This window comes from Pinus tabuliformis, chromosome Q (genome assembly GCF_031772625.1).
Source record: "Pinus tabuliformis cultivar Carrire ecotype Pingquan chromosome Q, CPIR1, whole genome shotgun sequence".
NCBI lineage: Eukaryota > Viridiplantae > Streptophyta > Pinopsida > Pinales > Pinaceae > Pinus > Pinus tabuliformis.
The window spans coordinates 1,294,007,520-1,294,027,924 of NC_142296.1; positions in this window are offsets into that span (position 1 = coordinate 1,294,007,520).

Consider the following 20,405-nt stretch of genomic DNA (forward strand, 5'->3'; position numbering starts at 1 on the left):
AGTATTATTTCCAACAGGGCACAGGAGAGCTTAGTCATTTATCCAGACCTACAATGCCCATTTTTTCTCTACACCAAGAAAACTTCTCATAGCTCACATATTTTGTCAATGCATCTAAAGTATTCTTCAAAGTGTCCACCTTTACTAGAAACACCTTTCTGTCTTCTATCATATCCCCCACAAAGTGATACTGAACATCAATGTGCTTTGTCATTGAATGGTAAGCAGGGTTCTTTTCCAACAAAATTGCACTTTGGCTGTCACAGTCTATCCTTATAGCTCCTTGTACTAACCCCATATTGAACACAATCTTTGCAATGAAACTGATTCCTTGCTTGCATGAGTGGCTGCCATGTATTCTGCCTCTGTAGTTGATAGTGCCACTACAGATTGTTTCTTACTCATCCAATTGACTGCACCTCCAAATAGGTTAAACACATACCCACTTGTAGATCTTCTTTGATCCAGATCTCCAGCCCAGTCTGCATAAAAAAAGCCACGAATATCCAAGACTCTGTCCAGTCTTGGTCTTCCTTGGTAGCACAAAACATAATCATTAGTGCCATGCAAATACCTGAAAACCCACTTCATTGTTGTCCAGTGCTCCTTCCCTTGTTTTGACATAAACATGCTCAATATTCCCATTGCATGTGCAATGTCTGGTCTAGTATAGACCATCGCATACATCAGGCTACTAACTACACTTGCATATGGAACATGGGACATGTCCTCTTCCTCTTCTTGTGTCTTGGGACACTGTTCAACAGATAAATTCACACCTACAGGAATAGGAACCTTCACCGTTCACTAACCTGCATATTAAACCTCTATAGTATTGTCTCTGTTAGAGTCGGTCTAGTTATCCCTCTGTCAGAGATCAAAGCTCTTTTTAGCATTTCATGTTTAGGTGTCCCATCAGTTTCGATTAGTTGCATTTGGTTAGGCATGCCATAACTCTAACGGAATGGTTGTGTTACTCATTCCCCTCGTGCTTGGCACTGCTGGTTCAGGTCTATTCATAAAAACAAGTCTTCAAAGGTCATGTATAGTCCTGTTTCAAATTTCTGGGTCATAACAATGTTTCTTGGTCATTAGGTCTTGGGTTTGAGTCAGTCTTGTTTTGCAAAGTCTAAGCAGACCAGCAGGCTAGAGGGATGTCCTCGATAGGTGGTTACTTCAATAATTTTTATCATTATACAGATGAATTAGAACTTTTCTTCAAAACTCTGTTTTGAAGATAAGTAGTCATCTCATTTTTGTAAAAATCTTCAAAAATTTCAGTTCTTGAAACGTCCAAGCGCAGCCTTGGTCTCCTTTGCCAAAGCATATCACAGCTATCCCTGGAAAGAATTGCAAAGAAAATCATTATTTCAACCAAATTTAAGGAGGAAACCAAAAAGGTCAGAAGCCTATTAATTTTGAAAAAGTGTCAACAACCAAACATAAGAAAATGAGTTTTGGGTTAAGCAAAAATCAACAAGGAGTCTATATGAAGATATTTCTCCTCATTTGCAACCCATTCCACATTCCAAGAGCAAAGAGCATTGTTCTCAGGCGATTTTGTGAGTTTGTGAGAAAATTGGGCCTTTTCCAGGGCGCGCGGCGCATCAGGCGACAAATTCCAGTGCTATCTTACACGCGCGTGGCGCATCAGGAGAGCGCGGCACATTGAAGTTTATGCCCAGACTTTGTCCAAAACACACTCAAACACCTCTTCTCACGCATCAAATTACAGGTAGGCTTTTATCCACGGCTCATTCTTGGTTTTGAAAGGTTTATGTAAAGAAATTATGCTATATTTGCCATGAAAAAACCAAGTGTAAAAACCCTCCTTGTCCATTAATTTGCTGTAAGGATTTAAATGCCAAGATTGCTGTAGGGTTTGCAAAAATAAATGTTGCCAAGGTTTTCCTATTTCCTTTGTTTCCCATCCCCTATATTCACCAATATTTTCCCCAATAATTCCTCATAGAACCCTACACTATCCTCCCTCAAATCCTAACCCCTCCCTTCTACTACAAACATATATTCCCTACCTCATCCCAAACCCTAAAACTTCAAGATTTCCATGCCCCTTCCCTTCCCTAAATTCCTTGTTTTATTTCCATTTTCCCCATTTCCCTAATGTTTTCCCTTTCTTAACAATTCCCTTGTATATTTGTGTACCCTTGGTCACAACATTTTGAGAAAAAGAACAGTCTATAAGCAATTGAGCACACAGTTTACACATCAGCATATATATATTCCAGCTATCTTGTCTTCAAAAACATGTCAGAGACCGAGTCAAACTATGAGCAGGATTATGATGTGGCTGAGAAAGGCCAACAGAGACAATGCATTATTAAAACACATGGCTATGCATTACAAGGCCCAGAACCTAGTTTGCAAGGCGCGAATTAGGAGTCTTAAGGCAAAATTGAAGAAAGCGGTCAAAAAGCAAAAAAGACAAAAGGAGCTTGATCATCTTCGGATTTTGGCTGAAGCCTCTTTGGCTGAGCATGGTACTTGATTGGGGATCCCCAGCCCAAATTTCAACAAGTTTGGAGAAAATTTTGTCAATTTTGAAATTTTTGGTTAAAAAACAGGTTTTTTGGCTCAACGCGTAGCGCGCCGCACGCGACCCATAAGATTGGGAGGTCCAAATCACAAATGGTTTGAATTTTTGGATTTTTCATGATGAAATATACCTACTCAGATATTGCCAAGGCATTTCATCAAGGTTTTGGTCCCCAAAAGTTCAAAAAACATGCAAAAAATGACCTCACTGCCCCTTTTTGGACACACAGGAAGCAGCCTTGGGAGAATGAACTTTTGGAGAGGTAAATGGACATCAAATTGGAAAATTCCACTTGGGTTGGAAAGTAGACATCCAGGGATTTCCAACAAGCCAACCTGAGCTCAATTTGGATGCCAGGAAGTGCCCCAAATGCTAGTGGAAAGGCGCGCGGCGCATCAGGGTTTTTTGGCAGAATTTTCATCTTCAGGTCAGGAAACGTAGCCAGTTTGACCAGTTTTGACTTGTGATGTTATTTTTCACTCCTCTTGATGTAATTAATGAAACATGATGTAATTTTGACACTTTATTACTTGTTCTAGAAGATTCATTCACTAGAAAGTGAAAATTAAATGAATGAATCAGTTTCCTACCTTATAGAGGCAAGTTGTTTTGACTGCCTAGATTGTAGTGCTTTGTTTAGAATTGGTTGAAACAGCTCCTAGGATGATGAGCTCGACCCCTAGAGGCAAGGGAATGAGTTATCTTGCCTATATTATGTATTTTCTTAGTCATTTTCAGGGTTGGACTCTTGGGGGAAAAGGTTTGGAGACTCTATTGTACATTTTACTTCAGCATTTTGGCAAAGGAAAGACCAGGGTTTTGCAGCACTGTTTGGAATTCATGTGGCTTTATGTCTTGATGGTGTGCTTCTTTCAGTACTTGTTTGTGTGTATCATTTTCCTTCTCTCATCTTCTGCAATTGAACAAATGAAGTGTTAAGGTGGAATTCATAATCTGTAATGCTCTGCCTTTAAGTTTGTTTGATCTCCTATGTTTTCATCTGTTTAAGGAGAACTCTTGAGGTTTTCTTGCTCTCCTTAGCTCCTCACCTGTCTGATCTATTCACCTCATTGCTTTTAAGGCATCAAAACAATTGCCTACCTTGCTCCTATCAGATCTCTGCAGAAACTGTGTCTCATCCCCGCACCCAAAATTGCTTTTCCCTTTGATTCAACAAAAACCCCAAAAAATCACCTTTAAACCTCTGCACTTAATACCTAGCCTAAGATTAGTTACAATTTCAGTCATCTTGAGCCTCATTGATCATATTTTTCCGAGATTGACCCGGAGAGAGCCCTCTCCTGTCCTCGTAGGGCTAGCTACGAGGCTGAGCGTGGTTTGATGTTGCCTTGAGTTTTGCCTTCCTCAGCCTGGGGCAAATTCGAGCGCTAACATAGTGGCGACCATAATGGGGAAGAAAATGGTTTGCTGGTTGATGTCATTTGTTTTATAAGCTACAGACGGAGCCTGAAGTTATGCCAGGTAGCCTTCGAAACGCTTTTGATTTGCATTAGCGAAAGTAGATAAACGCTGCTTCAATCAATCTCTGGTCTAGCTTGTAAACGTGACATTTAACTTGTTAATTACCCTAGTACATGTATTAAGTTCAGATCTGATGGTTGATGGTGGACAACGATCAGACACTTGAAAGGCTGAAATCATTCACTTGACGACTTTAAATCATTTTCGAGATCAGATCCAAAGACTCCACTGGAGGATGATCCCGACCAGCAAAAACATGAAAGGACAACATGGACAGATCAGGTATTCAAGTTGGAATTTCATCCAAGACATTTTGTTCTTTGTCATAAATTATTTCTTCTCTTTTCCCAAGAATGTCAAGAAGGCTTTGCAAAGTATATTGTATTTGAGAAGAGATCCTCGGCCTGCAGTTGATTCTTTCCCTTTGAAGATTGTGAATACCAAAGATTTGCATACCTTTGAGCTTGATCAAGACCTTTTTTCCGAATTTTGTGATGACCATCTTCAAATTGATGAATCTCAAGAGACCAAGACTGATTCTATACCTGCTGTACATACCCCTACACTTTGTAAAATTCTAGATCGGTATAAACCTCTTGCTTTACCTTCTTTTCTTCATGCTTTCCCCAAAAATTATGATCTATACTTGCCGAGGTTTGATGGTGAATGTAAGAATGTCAACGCTGAGCAACATGTGCAGAATTTTGCGTCTTTTCTAGATCTTTTTGAAGTTGATAGCGAAGATGTTAGTATAAGGCTTTTTGCTCTTTCTTTGCAAGCTAAAGTGAAGAGTTGGTGCAAAGCCCTGCCTGATGCGAGCATCTCAGATTTCCAGCAGTTCGTCAAAGTTTTTCTCGACAGGTGGATGATCGGGCATAACCTTTTCTTGATTGTAGAAGAGTATAACCAGCTGAAAAGACTACCAGGGGAGACAGTACAACAGTTTTCTGCCATATTTAATCAAGTTTATTATTCAATGCCAGTTGAGATAAGGCCTACTCCTAGATTTGCTCTCTTGCGCTATCCGAATGCCTTTGATCCAGAAATGGAGTTTCAGCTGAGAGAAAGGAATATTGCAACACTTCACGAGATGCAAAACAGTGCAGTAAATGTAGAGGCACATCTGCTGATCTGAAGGGCAAGAATGAAGGAAGAAGTGATGAAAAACATAGATCCGGAAAAATCAACATCTCTAGAGGTGAATCTTGACATTTTGGTAAGTGTAGTAGAAGAGATGATGGACAAGATCAACGCAAGGAATGATTATGATGTTCAAGCTCATGGCGCGCTGATTGAAGAAGAACAAGTTGCTGCTCCAAAACATTTTGTTTCTTATCCTAGTTGTCATAGATCTGATAATTATTGTTTTGTAGATCACCTTGGTGAAGAAAGAACTGTTGATATGACCTGCATGCTTGATGATATGTTTTATACCGATTATTTGCCTCAGTTTGATCAGTATGATGATGATTATGTTCTCCAAAAAGAAGCTAATCTTGCAGACGAATCAGTAGCTAGTTTGTGGGAGGAAGAAGTTCATTTTCAGCAGCTTGAATACAATGTTTAGCCCTCACATATCAACCATGACATTGATGAGGAAAGTGTAGAAAATTGGAAAGTATGTGAAGGATCTTTGCCTTTTTGCTTTGATTCATGTCAGTTCATCAGAGACAACTTCCATGTAATCAGAAATTAGCTATCGACTAGTCTTGATTTGGATCCTCTTGAGCGCGATGAAAACTTTGTTCCAGACTTTTCATATTTAGATTTCCAGCCCTCGAATGCCATTGATTGTCAAGTTGCAGATGAAGACATGGAAGCTAGCACATATGATCAAATGATACAAGAAGGTTCCCTACCTTTCTGTTTTGAATAATTTCAGCTTTTGAAGGGGAATTTGCATAGTACATCTTCAGTGAAGAATGAGCAGCATGTAGGCAATCATGTAATCACATTGGAACCATTAGAAAATGGTTTGCAGCAGTCTTTTCACGTTTTTCATGATCCAATAGCTGATGTTTTGGATGAGGTTTGCAGTCAAAGTCTTTCTTCATTGACTACATGTGAGCTTGAAACGTGTATTGATACAAACTTGATCCGGCAGCCGATTTCTTTCTCATTTTCAGCAGAGGTCTCGTCACAAGGCTCAGATCAAAGTTTGAATTCATGGTATGAGGAAACGAGAAGTAATCCATTAGATGAGCTAAGTTCCAGTGTGCTTGAATTTCAAGATCCTTATGCAGTGTTTTTGGAGGTGGATAGAGAATTCATATCATTCTACGGATCTGTTTCCAAGTTGTCATGGGAGTTTCCTTTCAGTAGTTCTCTCTTGTTGTTCATAAGTGAGCACTTGCGGAGAATTCGAACAACAAACGGGATACTTACTTGGTTGCATTGGTTGTTTCATTTCACTTGATCAGGTGATGAATGAAACTGTTAGAGTAGGTTTTGATGAATAAGCTCCACTTTGAGCATCATTTCCAGTTTGTCGGTTGTGTTTAAGTATTGAGTCAGTTTTTAGTTAAGTGAGAGTCAATTTGTGTCATCCGAGTCATCAGTTTTCAGTCATGCATTTTAGTTTGAGTTTTTGACTCCATAGCCCAATGGACGGAGGCATTGTCTGCTCTCCCAAAGCTCTGCGGTTCTTGGCACCTCCAAGGAGCTACCATCCCCATTGGAGCCAATGTTAGAGTCGGTCTAGTTATCCCTCCATTAGAGATCAAAGCTCTTTTTAGCATTTCATGTTTAGGTGTCCCATCAGTTTCGATTAGTTGCATTTCGTTAGGCATGCCATAACTCTGACGGAATGGTTGTGTTACTCATTCCCCTCGTGCTTGGCACTGCTGGTTCAGGTCTATTCATAAAAACAAGTCTTCAAAGGTCATGTACAGTCCTGTTTCAAATTTCTGGGTCATAACAATGGTTCTTGGTCATTAGGTCTTGGGTTTGAGTCAGTCTTGTTTTGCAAAGTCTAAGAAGACCAGAAGGCCAGAGGGATGTCCTCGATAGGTGGTTACTTCAATAATTTTTATCATTATATAGATGAATTATAACTTTTTTTCAAAACTCTGTTTTGAAGATAAGTAGTCATCTCATTTTTGTAAAAATCTTCAAAAATTTCAGTTCTTGAAACGTCCAAGCGCAGCCTTGGTCTCCTTTGCCAAAGCATATCACAGCTATCCCTGCAAAGAATTGCAAAGAAAATCATTATTTCAACCAAATTTAAGGAGGAAACCAAAAAGGTCAGAAGCCTATTAATTTTGAAAAAGTGTCAACAACCAAACATAAGAAAATGGGTTTTGGGTTAAGCAAAAATCAACAAGGAGTCTATATGAAGATATTTCTCCTCATTTGCAACCCATTCCACATTCCAAGAGAAAAGAGCATTGTCCTCAGGCGATTTTGTGAGTTTGTGAGCAAATTGGGCCGTTTCCAGGGTGCGCGGCGCATCAGGTTGGGCGCGCGGCGCATCAGTAACGCGCGGCACATCAGGCGACAGATTCTAGTGCTATCTTACACGCACGCGACACATTAGGAGCGCGCGGCACGTTGGGTGAGGCGCGCGGCGCATTGAAGTTTATGCCCAGACTTTGTCCAAAACACACTCAAACACCTCTTCTCACGCATCAAATTACAGGTAGGCTTTTATCCACGGCTCATTCTTGGTTTTGAAGGTTTATGTAAAGAAATTATGCTATATTTTCCATGAAAAAACCAAGTGTAAAAACCCTCCTTGTCCATTAATTTGCTGTAAGGATTTAAATGCCAAGATTGCTGTAGGGTTTGCAAAAATAAATGTTGCCAAGGTTTTCCTATTTCCTTTGTTTCCCATCCCCTATATTCACCAATATTTTCCCCAATAATTCCTCATAGAACCCTACACTATCCTCCCTCAAATCCTAACCCCTCCCTTCTACTACAAACATATATTCCCTACCTCATCCCAAACCCTAAAACTTCAAGATTTCCATGCCCCTTCCCTTCCCTAAATTCCTTGTTTTATTTCCATTTTCCCCATTTCCCTAATGTTTTCCCTTTCTTAACAATTCCCTTGTATATTTTTGTCCCCTTGGTCACAACATTTTGAGAAAAAGAACAGTCTACAAGCAATTGAGCACACAGTTTACACATCAGCATATATATATTCCAGCTATCTTGTCTTCAAAAACATGTCAGAGACCGAGTCAAGCTATGAGCAGGATTATGATGCGGCTGAGAAAGGCCAACAGAGACAATGCATTATTAAAACACATGGCTATGCATTACAAGGCCCGGAACCTAGTTTGCAAGGCACGAATTAGGAGTCTTAAGGCAAAATTGAAGAAAGCGGTCAAAATGCAAAAAAGACAAAAGGAGCTTGATCATCTTCGGATTTTGGTTGAAGCCTCTTTGGATAAGCATGGTACTTGATTGGGGATCCCCAGCCCAAATTTCAACAAGTTTGGAGAAAATTTTGTCAATTTTGAAATTTTTGGTTAAAAAACAGGTTTTTTGGCTCAACGCGTAGCGCGCCGCACGCGACCCATAAGATTGGGAGGTCCAAATCACAAATGGTTTGCATTTTTGGATTTGTCATGATGAAATATACCTGCTCAGCTATTTCCAAGGAATTTCATCAAGGTTTGGGTCCCCAAAAGGTCAAAAAACATGCAAAAAATGACCTCACTGCCCCTTTTTGGACACACAGGAAGCAGCCTTGGGAGAATGCACTTTTGGAGGGGCAAATGGACATCAAATTGGAAAATTCCACTTGGGTTAGAAAGTAGACATCCAGGGATTTCCAACAAGCCAACTTGAGCTCAATTTGGATGCCGGGAAGTGCCCCAAATGCAGGTGGAAAGGCGCGCGGCGCATAGGGCTCAGGCACGCGGCACATCAGGGTTTTTTGGCAGAATTTTCATCTTCATGTCAGGAAACGTAGCCAGTTTGACCAGTTTTGACTTGTGATGTTATTTTTCACTCCTCTTGATGTAATTAATGAAACATGATGTAATTTTGACACTTTATTACTTGTTCTAGAAGATTCATTCACTAGAAAGTGAAAATTAAATGAATGAATCAGTTTCCTACCTTATAGAGGCAAGTTGCTTTGACTGCCTAGATTGTAGTGCTTTGTTTAGAATTGGTTGAAACAGCTCCTAGGATGATGAGCTCAACCCCTAGAGGCAAGGGAATGAGTTATCTTGCCTATATTATGTATTTTCTTAGTCATTTTCAGGGTTGGACTCTTGGGGGAAAAGGTTTGGAGACTCTATTGTACATTTTACTTCAGCATTTTGGCAAAGGAAAGACCAGGGTTTTGCAGCACTGTTTGGAATTCATGTGGCTTTATGTCTTGATGGTGTGCTTCTTTCAGTACTTGTTTGTGTGTATCATTTTCCTTCTCTCATCTTCTGCAATTGAACAAATGAAGTGTTAAGGTAGAATTCATAATCTGTAATGCTCTGCCTTTAAGTTTGTTTGATCTCATATGTTTTCATCTGTTTAAGGAGAACTCTTGAGGTTTTCTTGCTCTCCTTAGCTCCTCACTTGTCTGATCTATTCACCTCATTGCTTTTAAGGCATCAAAACAATTGCCTACCTTGCTCCAATCAGATCTCTGCAGAAACTGTGTCTCATCCCCGCACCCAAAATTGCTTTTCCCTTTGATTCAACAAAAACCCCAAAAAATCACCTTTAAACCTCTGCACTTAATACCTAGCCTAAGATTAGTTACAATTTCAGTCATCTCGAGCCTCATTGATCATATTTTTCTGAGATTGACCCGGAGAGAGCCCTCTCCTGTCCTCGTAGGGCTAGCTACGAGGCTGAGCGTGGTTTGATGTTGCCTTGAGTTTTGCCTTCCTCAACCTGGGGAAAATTCGAGCGCTAACAGTCTCGACATACTTCCTCTGGTTTAACCAGAGCTTCCCCTTTTCCCAATCTCTTTTAATTTCCATGCCCAAAATATAGTTTGCAGCACAAAGATCTTTCATGTTGAATTTGGAGGACGATTGGGTCTTCAAATCCTGGATAATTTCTTTGTCATTTCCAACCAGCAACATATCATCCACATACAAGACCAGCTAAATAACACAGTCACCAATTAATTTAAAATACACATAGTGATCTGCTTTGCTTTTGGTGAAGCCAAGTCCCTGTATAAATGTATCAAATTTCTAATACCACATCCTTGGTGACTGCTTTAACCCATACAAAGAATTTTTTAACTTGCATACTAGTTCTTTCTTACCCTTCACTACAAGGCCTTTAGGTTAATTCATGTAGATCTCCACTTCTAGATCCCTGTGAAGAAATGTTTTTTTCACATCCATATGTTCTACCTCAAAACCAAAAGCAGCAACAACAAATAAAAGTAATCTAATAGAAGCTACCTTGGCCACAGGAGAAAAAATATCACCAAAATCAATTCTCAGCACCTAGGAATAACCTTTTGCTATGAACTGAGCTTTGTATTTCTACACCTTTCCTTCTGCATTTGTCTTCTTCTTGAACACCCATTTTCTGCCAATGGGTTTCCTTCCAACCAGCAACTCCACCAGATCCCAAGCCTCATTTTTGTGCAAAGGTTCCATTTCATCAACCATGGCCTCTTTCCAGAGTTTACCATCCTCTGAATCTACTGCTTCCTTCACAGTTTTGGGATCATAATCAGTAATAGATAAAGAAAAAATTGAACAGAAAGTAGATGGACTATACCTTTCTGGTTGCCTTCTTTCTCGAACTAATCTTTTCACAACTGGAGTTTGTGGCTCTTCATCTTCTGATTCCTCTTCTACTGTAGAGTCTGATTCTTCTTCCTTTAGCTCAAACTCTATCTTCTCAGACTCCTTTGGTTGAAATTCATGTTTAATAACATATTTCACCTCTCTAAACACCACATCTCGGTTGTACACAACCTTCCTTGTGATTGGGTTCCAAAGTTTATAACCCTTTAAACCATCCTTTTACCCAATAAAGATGCACTTTTCAGATTTACTATCCAAATTTGTTCTTTTATCCTTTGGAACATGTACATATGCATCACATCCAAATATCCTTAGATGAGAAAGAGAGGGTTTCTTACCAGTCCATACCTCTTGTGGAGTCTTATCCTCCAACGCTGATGAAGGTGATCTGTTGACTAGGTAACATGTAGTCTCCACTGCCTCTACCTAGAATTCTTGTCCTAACCCGACACCACTGAGCATGCTTCTTTCCCTTTCCATCAACGTCTTGTTCATTCTTTCTGCAACTCCATTTTTCTCAGGTGTGTATGGAGTAGTATTCTGCCATGCTATACCACACTTCTTACAAAATTCTTCAAATTCCTTCTTGCAAAACTCTCCACTATTATCTGTCCTCAGCACCTTTATCTTCTTCTCTGTCTGGTTTTCCACTAGAGCCTTAAATTCTTTAAACCTGTCAAAGACTTTAGATTTCTTCTTAAGGAAATATATCCATGTATTCCTTGAGAAGTCATCTATAAATGATACATAGTACACAGACTTACCCAGTAATGGAACCTTCTGTTGAAGCCCCAAAAATCGGGTCTACAACAAGGGGGATACACGCTCGGTCCGGACCTTGGTTGGCAGCTCCTTATCCGTTTGGTATAGCGGGTCCGACTGGGGATATGGGACCAGTTTCCCAATCTATGAGTGTGTGTGTGTGTAGAATTTGATGTTCCTGGTCTAAAAGTTCCTAATTAAGATATTCTAATTCTAATTTTAATCTAATTCTATGCTATTGTAATCTAATAAGCAGCAACATCTAAGTCTATTCTAACCCGGGATGTAATTCTTCTATTATGCAATCTAAAAAGATTTCAAATAACAACTGGTAATAAAGATCATTCAGCTATTATAAGAAAAGAAATCAATAAGGATGAACCACTTCGCATAAAAATTTAGACGAAACAGTTGTGAAAAACATATCGCATAATGAGATATTCATACATTAAGCATAAATAAATGGCTATCACCGTACAAAAGTGCCAAATGATAACTCAGGCATTCATGCAATAATACATAAACAACTAAAAACTATATATCACTTTAACACATAAGCAGAAATGGTCAAGAGATAAAAGTACCATTTATGACTAGTCCTACTCATAAGCTTCAAGCGACAATGATTTATCTCTCCTTGCTCTAACATCCACTAAGAGTACAGAAGTGCAACATCAGTAGCAGACATCAAATGCAAACATCAACAAATCTTGTTCCATTCATTCACCAAAACCTCCTCTGAGGGTGCAAAAGTGCATGTTCTGAGGACAAGTTTTTGATAAATTTCTGGACCCTTCTCTAAATGCATGAGAAGGGTTTAAATACTACTAACTAAATAACTTAATTACACAGATTCAGGATACGGTTTAAATGACCGCCCTTTTTCTAAGCAAAAATAAAACAAAACTATTTCTAAAAATTAAATCTAATATCTAATTGTTTTTGCATTTGCTCCTTAATGTTTCAAGCATTCAATATTTGCCTGGGTAGAGTCGGCTGACTATCTTCCGCTTTTGGTTGAGCTAAGCAAACAGAATTGGTAAGAGCTGGCACCATCTTCTCAGCAAAATCGATGATATACTCGAGAGTCATCCTCTGACTATGTGGCCTTATTGCGTATGCCCAGTAATAATCTCAGGTCAACTTGGTTAACCCTTTGGATTGCTTCTGCCTTTTCTTCAGCTTTCTATTTCCAGTTTGTTTTTTACCATTGCTTTCTTGCACTTTTCGGGCTTACAGGTGATTGAGTAGTTAGAGGCTTTCCTTCCCGAAGAATTTTCTCAGCGAATCGCGCATCAGAAACTGCCTCCTTTCTTTGATCCGGGCTTCTCTGATGCGTTTTTCTCCTTTTGCGCCTCTTCATCTTTATCGAGTATAAAGCTTCAAAATTTGTAAAAATAATGACCTTGTGAGCTCTTGACCCTGAGCATTAAACTGCCTATTGATATCAACATCGTTCAGTACTCATTCAACCATGGTTGTATAGGAAAGATCTGTAATGGATGGCTCAGCAGCATCCTGTGAATCTGCGGCTCTGTTGCATGCGATATCTGTTTATGAGGGAATTTTTTCTCTGTCTTTGAACATTGGAGCTCTACCCTTTTTCCTCATAGCTCCCTGCACATTGCTTTGTGTAACTTTTGTTTTTCATTCTTGCAGTTCACAGGTGAGGAGAGAGTAATGATAATAAATAACGACAGGAAAGCTTTAAATGCTATGGATATGCAAAAACATGCCACCTGACGTGAACTGGCTCTTCGAACAACACAAAACCATATTTTATTAACAACTGGCATATAATACATTAATTATCATTAAAGCACGTAACCAGTTCTTAGTTTAGGGAAAATTTTTTCTTGAATATTGAGCCAGGGAAATCTGCGATGGAATGTTTCTGCGATCTGCATCGCAGTATCGCATTTCACTGTATCGTATTACCGCAATTTTATCGTCTATCGCAAGGTTGCTTGATCGCGCTATCGCAAGATCACAGATCGCTTAATCGTTAAATCGTTATGTGTCTTTTATGCAATTTTGCGAGATGCGATATCGCATATCGGCGATTTTTTAAGGTTTTCCAACGTGAGTTTTTCTTAATGCATGCGATGCGATGGAGTTCGCGTCACAATCTCGCATTTCATCATTTTTACTCATAAGGAAATACCCTATCTTTCTCTGCGCGATGCGATATTTCTTAAGGAGTGACATATATGAGCACTAATTGATTTTTTGAATTTTTTGACTTAGGGTCCCCACTTACATAGTGTTATTGCTAATACTAAATAAGGAGGGGGTTGTTGGTGGCCACAACACCTTCATAGATCCAGACACTTCACTGTGCACAAGCTCTAATATCTGTTTCACCCTCTTACCACCAGAGGGGAAACTCACCCGATTCTTCTTCCCATATACACAATTTTTACAGAAATCAAAATCCAGAGAGCTATTAGTCATACCTTCTACCATAACTTTACCATGAAGTATTATAAGGCTCTTCTCTCTAATATGTCCAAGCCTTTGATGCCATAGCATGGTCTTTTCTCCAAAGACCACTAGATTTTCTGCCCCACTTTCAGGAACCACAAAACTGTTGCACCCATCAACAACAGTGCTACCTTGCAGCGTGTACAAAGTTCCAATCCAAACTCCTCGCATCAATACCAATGCTCCTCAAACCATCTTGCAGGTATCCTTCTCGAACACTGTTTTTCCACCTTCATCATCTAGTTTGCTTATAGAAATCAGATTTCTGGCTAATGCAGGAATATGTAGAACACTCGGAAGCGTTCTAATCCTTCCACCTTGAAAATTCAACTTAAATTTTCTGCGACCAATGATTTTATCCTTCCTGTCATCCCCTAAGAAGACATCAACACCATCATATTTTTCATACTCGCAAAACCACTCTCTATGGGGAGTGAAGTGAAAGGATGCACCTGAGTCAATCAACCATGCCTCATGATCTACATGTGTACTTGAAGAAGCCAAGTACACATCCTCACCTTCATTTGAGGTGGTTTTCACCTATGCAGAAGGAGCATCATCAAATCCCTTTCCTTTGTCAGGAGCTTTAGATTTACAGTCCCTTTTGTAGTGCCCTTCCTTTATGCATTTCTAGCACACCTTTACAGGTTTTCCTGGAGATTTAGATCTCCCTCTAGATTTAGATCTCCCACTTGATGACTTATTTTTGTTTCTGTTCTAGGACCTTCCTCGTACAGACAAGGCATCACCATTCTGGCTCTCCATATTTTTTTGTCTCATCTCTTCCGTCAGTAAGGATGAGACTATTTCATCAAACTGCAAGGCAGTTGCATTGCTACCTATTGCAATAACTAGACTATCCCATGAATTTGGTAGAGAACACAAAAAAATGATGCACTTATCTTCATCTAAAATTTTAATATCAACAGATAATAATTGACTTGCCATAGTATTAAATGCGTTCAGATGCTCTGTCACTGAGTATCCATCTTTCATCCTCAGGTTATACAACTTTTTCTGTAGGAACAATTTATTCACCAGAGACTTAGATTGGTACAAAGTCCCTAACTTGTCCCACAAAGCCTTAGCCGTAGCTTCCCCTGATACATTCAGTAATACTGAATTTGAGACACACAATCGTATTGTGCTCTTTGCCTTCTAATCCAACTTCTTCCATTCTTCATCGGACACTCCCATTGGTTTAGTACCTGGATATACCACGATCCACTGATCCTTATCCACCAACAGATCCTCCATCTTGAGTTTCCACAACTCAAAACTTTGACCATTAAATTTCTTGATCTCTATATTTCCACTGCTCGCCATATTCTTTCACCACCAGAATTGATCCCATACATCTCCCACTGAAAAGGGTCTACCACAGGCCCGAGCGAAACCCCTCAGTAACAAAGGTGTCCCCTTGAAGCCAAAACTTCTCTAATACCAAATGTAGGTTTTAACCCTGTACAAAAATTACCTGCATACGAATTCTAAAACAGAAAATAAACAAAGGTAAGAGCATACCACATAAAACAAATATACACAGATATTTTCCCTTGGATCCCAAAACCGGGAATACCAGATTGATTTTTCATTATGTTCCTTTCAATGTTACAATACATATATATACATGCCGAAGCATCCAATACCATGAATCGAAAACCATCGCCCAAAAACCATGTGCGAAAACCATGCACAAAACCATAGGAAGGTCCACCCACCTAATATAGTAAATGCCTCTAGTCTAAGAGATTTTAACTCTTTTTACACTAGACTGCTACCATTTATCCTAAACCATGTACATCATCCCTTTCCCTCTAAATATGGAATGATGAACTTAATGTTGTAGGTTGCTTCTTAGTGACAGTAATGTTAGGAATAATATCACAAAGAAATAAAATCTAAATGAATGCAAAAATAAAACATAGAATGAAATAATACAAATGAGACACCAATATACATGGTTCAAGGGAGAGACTGTTCAGTTCATCTCCCGATGACTGTTCATATTATTTATTTATCTATTTACATTATATTCACCCAATCCTGATGATTAGGTGTCACAATTCCCCCCCTTAATCTGAAGGGATGTTGGTGAGTCCAAGCATCATTTTGAATCGTTCAAGCTTTTCTCTTCTAAGCGCTTTGGTGAAGATGTCTACAATTTGCTCATTAGTGGAACAATGACAGAGATGGATTGTTTTGGCCTCAACATGATGTCAAATAAGATGATATTTAGTATTGATGTGCTTCGTTTGATCATGGAACTTTAGGTTCTTGGCCAACTTTATTGCAGAGGTATTGTCAATCATGAGTGGAGTTGATTGTACTTGTTTTACCTACAAATATTCAAGAATTTTCTTGAGCCACACAATTTCTTTTGTTGCTTCAGCTGCTGCCACGTATTCTGCTTCTGTTGTGGAATCTGCTGGAACTGATTGTTTGCGTGATCTCCAGGAGATAGCTCCTGATCCAAGACTCATAGCATATCCTGAAGTAGATACCCCAGTTTCTTTGTCTCCATCGAAGTCTGAATCAGAGTATCCAGTCAAGCTGAATTCGTCCACCCGTGTATACTTGATTCCAAAGTCTTGAGTTCCCTTCAAGTACCTTAGAACTCTTTTTGTAGTAGACCAATGTCCCTCACAAGGCTTTTGCATAAACCTGGAGAGGATTCCAACAACAAACGAAATGTCTGGTCTGGTAGTAGTTAGGTAGTTGAGACTTCCTACAAGCTGTCTATACTTTGTTGCATCCTCAAATTATTTTCCTTCAATAGATGTAAGCTTTAAGTTTTGTTCCATTGGAGTAGTAAGAGGATTGCATTCTGTCATGCCAAACCTGTTCAACAGATCTCCAATGTATTTTTTTTGAGAAAGAAAAATGGACTTCGGATGTTGGGTTACTTCAATGCCAAGATAGTAATGAATATAGCCCAAATCAGTCATTTCAAAACTTTTCCCCAATTCCTTCTTTATGGATGCAATGTAGCTTTCATTGTTCCCTGTCATCAAAAGATCATCTACATATACCACAAGATATACAATTGTTTTGCCAACTTTCTTGACAAATAAAGTTGCATCATCTAGATCATAATGTTTGAAATTGAGTTTCAGAAGATGCTTAGTTAGTTTTTCATATCAGGCTCGTGGTGCTTGTTTGAGGCCATACAAGGACTTCACCAGTTTGCATACTTTATGTTCATGTCCTTTCATAGAAAATCCTTCAGGCTGGGACATAAAAACATTCTCTTTTAGATCTCCATTCAAGAAAGCAGTTTTTACATCCATTTGATGGACTTTCCAACCATTCTGAGCTGCTAGGGCAAAGAGTGTCCGAATGATAGCCCATTTTGCTATGGGGGAAAAAGTCTCTTCATAATCAACCCCTTCCTTCTGTGCAAAACCTTTTACCACAAGCCTGGCTTTGTGCTTTTCAAGTGAGCCATCAGCTTTATACTTGTTCTTGTAGACCCACTTGTAGCCAATTGGTTTGGTTCCTAATGGAGGATCAACCAACTTCGAAGTGCCATTCTTTATGAGGGAATCATACTCCTTTTGCATCGCTTCTTTCCATTCATCATGAGAAGCAGCTTCTTTGAAGGAAGTTGGTTCAAAATATGTAGACAAGTTCAATTCACATTCATAAGAAACATCCATACCAACAGGTGAATTAGAGTCATCTACATCACCTCCATTTTGTCGGTTTGAATTTCTAGTTCCTATCTTTCCAACCTCATCAGGATGAACACTTTCAAGTGTCTTTTTCAGATGGTCCAGGCTACTCCACTGATTGAGTTGGGACTAAATCAAGATTGAGTCTCCCAATTCTGTCAATCACATCACTTAAAGCATCATCCATTGTTGGAGTTTCATGCAGGGGAGAGTGTTCTTTAGAAGAAGATTCCACATGTTGATCTAGTATAGGAATCCCCCCTTCAAGATGTGGAATCTGACTATCAAATTCAATGATTTTGCTTTTGCGAATCTATCCAAGCGATCAAGTTGCACTCAACAACATTGTCAATTTTGGATGATTCAAGAAAAATTACATCTCTAGGTACAACAAACTTTTTATTTACTTCATCATAGAGACGGTATGCTTTGGAGGTGTTTGAATACCCCAGGAAGATACACTTACGACTTCTAGCACCAAGTTTGTTTCTATGTACCTTTGGTATCAAGGCATAATAGGTGGAACCAAAGACCCTAAGATGCTTTACCGAAGGAACATGCACATACCACATTTCATATGGAGTCTTGTTTCTAATAGCATTAGATGGACATCTATTCTTTATATATGCAGCACATTGAAAAACATCAGCCCAAAACATTATCTTTACATTTTCGAAGAAAAGCATGGATCGTACCATATTTAAGATTGTCCTATTCATTCTTTCAGCTACACCATGCTGTTGGGGATTATAAGGCACAATTGTTTGATGTTTGATCCCATGTTGGTGAAGATAGTTTTCAAATTCATTTGATGTGTACTCTTTTCCATTATCAGTGCGAATAGACCCAATATGAGATTTTGCATCATTTTCAATCCATTTATGAAAATTCTTGAATGTTTGAAAAGCATCAGATTTGTTCTTCAATAAACAAACCCAACACATTCTGGTGTAGTCATCAATAAATGTCATGATATATTTATTTCCATTTGCAGAAGGAACAAGCATTGGACCACATAAATCTGAATGAATGAGTTCCAGTTTTCTATGTGCTCTTGAATGTGAATCATGAAAAGACTGTTTGCTATGCTTTCCTAGAATGCAAGCATCACATTGCTTAAGTTTCCTAGGAATTGTAGGCAAACCAACAACACCATTTTTCTTCAACAAGCAGAGGTTGTCATAGTTCAAATGTCCAAATCTAGCATGCCATAATAAACTTGATGGAAGTGTACCTTCTTCATGATGAGAATTGTATGAGAAATGTTGTGCACGAGCAGAGGTTCCTTACAGCTTGAGAAGTCTTTCTTCTTCTATTCCCCTCATGACAAGTGAGTGGTCAAATTCTTTTCTTACCTCAAGCTTTCCATCAAACATATGAATGGAGTGACCTTTCTGGCAGATGTGGACCAAGGATAGCAAGTTTCTCTTGAGTTGTGGGAGATATAGAACATGATGCAGAAGAAAGTCTGGAAGACTAGGCAGTTTAAGCCTGATTGTGCCAAGCCCTGATGGCTTGATTTTTTATTGGTCTGCAAAGTATACTGCTCCATCAACATTGTCAGTAAATTCTTCAAAAAAATATTTTCTATTAGTCATGTGGCAGGTTGCTCCTGAATCAAGCAACCAATCATTTTTCCAAGAAGCAAGTGAAGCATTAAATAAATCATCATTTACTCCAATATTACATTGCGCCACAACATAGTGAGCGGATTCAATTGCTTTACCTTTGTTTGTATCATCAGTTTTACCTTTTTGTTGGTTTCTTTGCTGCTCAATTTTGTCCCATGGTAGCTTGCATGTAGATGCATCATGTGATCCATTTCTTTTGCAGCGTATGCAGTGCAAATCTACCTTTTCTCCTTGAGAGTCTCTGCCACCCCTACCTCTGAAATCTCTTCTACCTCTTCCTCTGGAAGAATCTTGAGCATGATTATTCTCTCTGTGTGCAAGAAGAGTTGTCTTCTTTTCCAAACCCTTCACTTTTCCAACAAACTTCTCCATCATAAAAAATTGAATTGAGCCCAAAAATAATTACAGTATTCGTAGCAAAACACTAATAATAATTTGCTATGACTTTCCAAAAAATGGAATCAACTGCAATCATGCAATATATATTTCACATATTATACCATGGCATGTCATCATAAAACAAACAACATAAGCCCTAATGCCATCACCACATATCTTTCACTATCATTCAGTTGGAAAGCATCGGTCTATTTACTATAGCTCAAAGGGTATAGATACTTGTTGTAGTCATAGTTATCCACCAACCATTAAAATAAAACACGGCAATTAGAAGACGAATTGCAGTGACTCCTTGCCGTTCTTTACCAATTCCATGCCACGTCTCTCCAAAACACTACTACTGGTGTTGCAGAACTCAGACTGGGCAAACCGGTGGCAACGATCAACATATGGGTAGCGTTCAAGACTGTAATACAACTTAAATACAATAGACCTTTTAATATATATAGCCAACATCCAAAATAGTCAACGCATGGAGTATCGTACAGTTCAACGCATGGAGCAGCGTACGTATGGCATTTGGAAAAAAAAAATTCAAGGTAAATACCAGCTTTATATGCCAAAACAAACTTCAGAAATCGTTGAGACGACCGTTATATGCCAAAACAACGTTATATGTCAAAACAACGTTATATTTCAAAACAACGTTATATGTCAACCAGTGTTAATACAATGCCAAAACAAACTT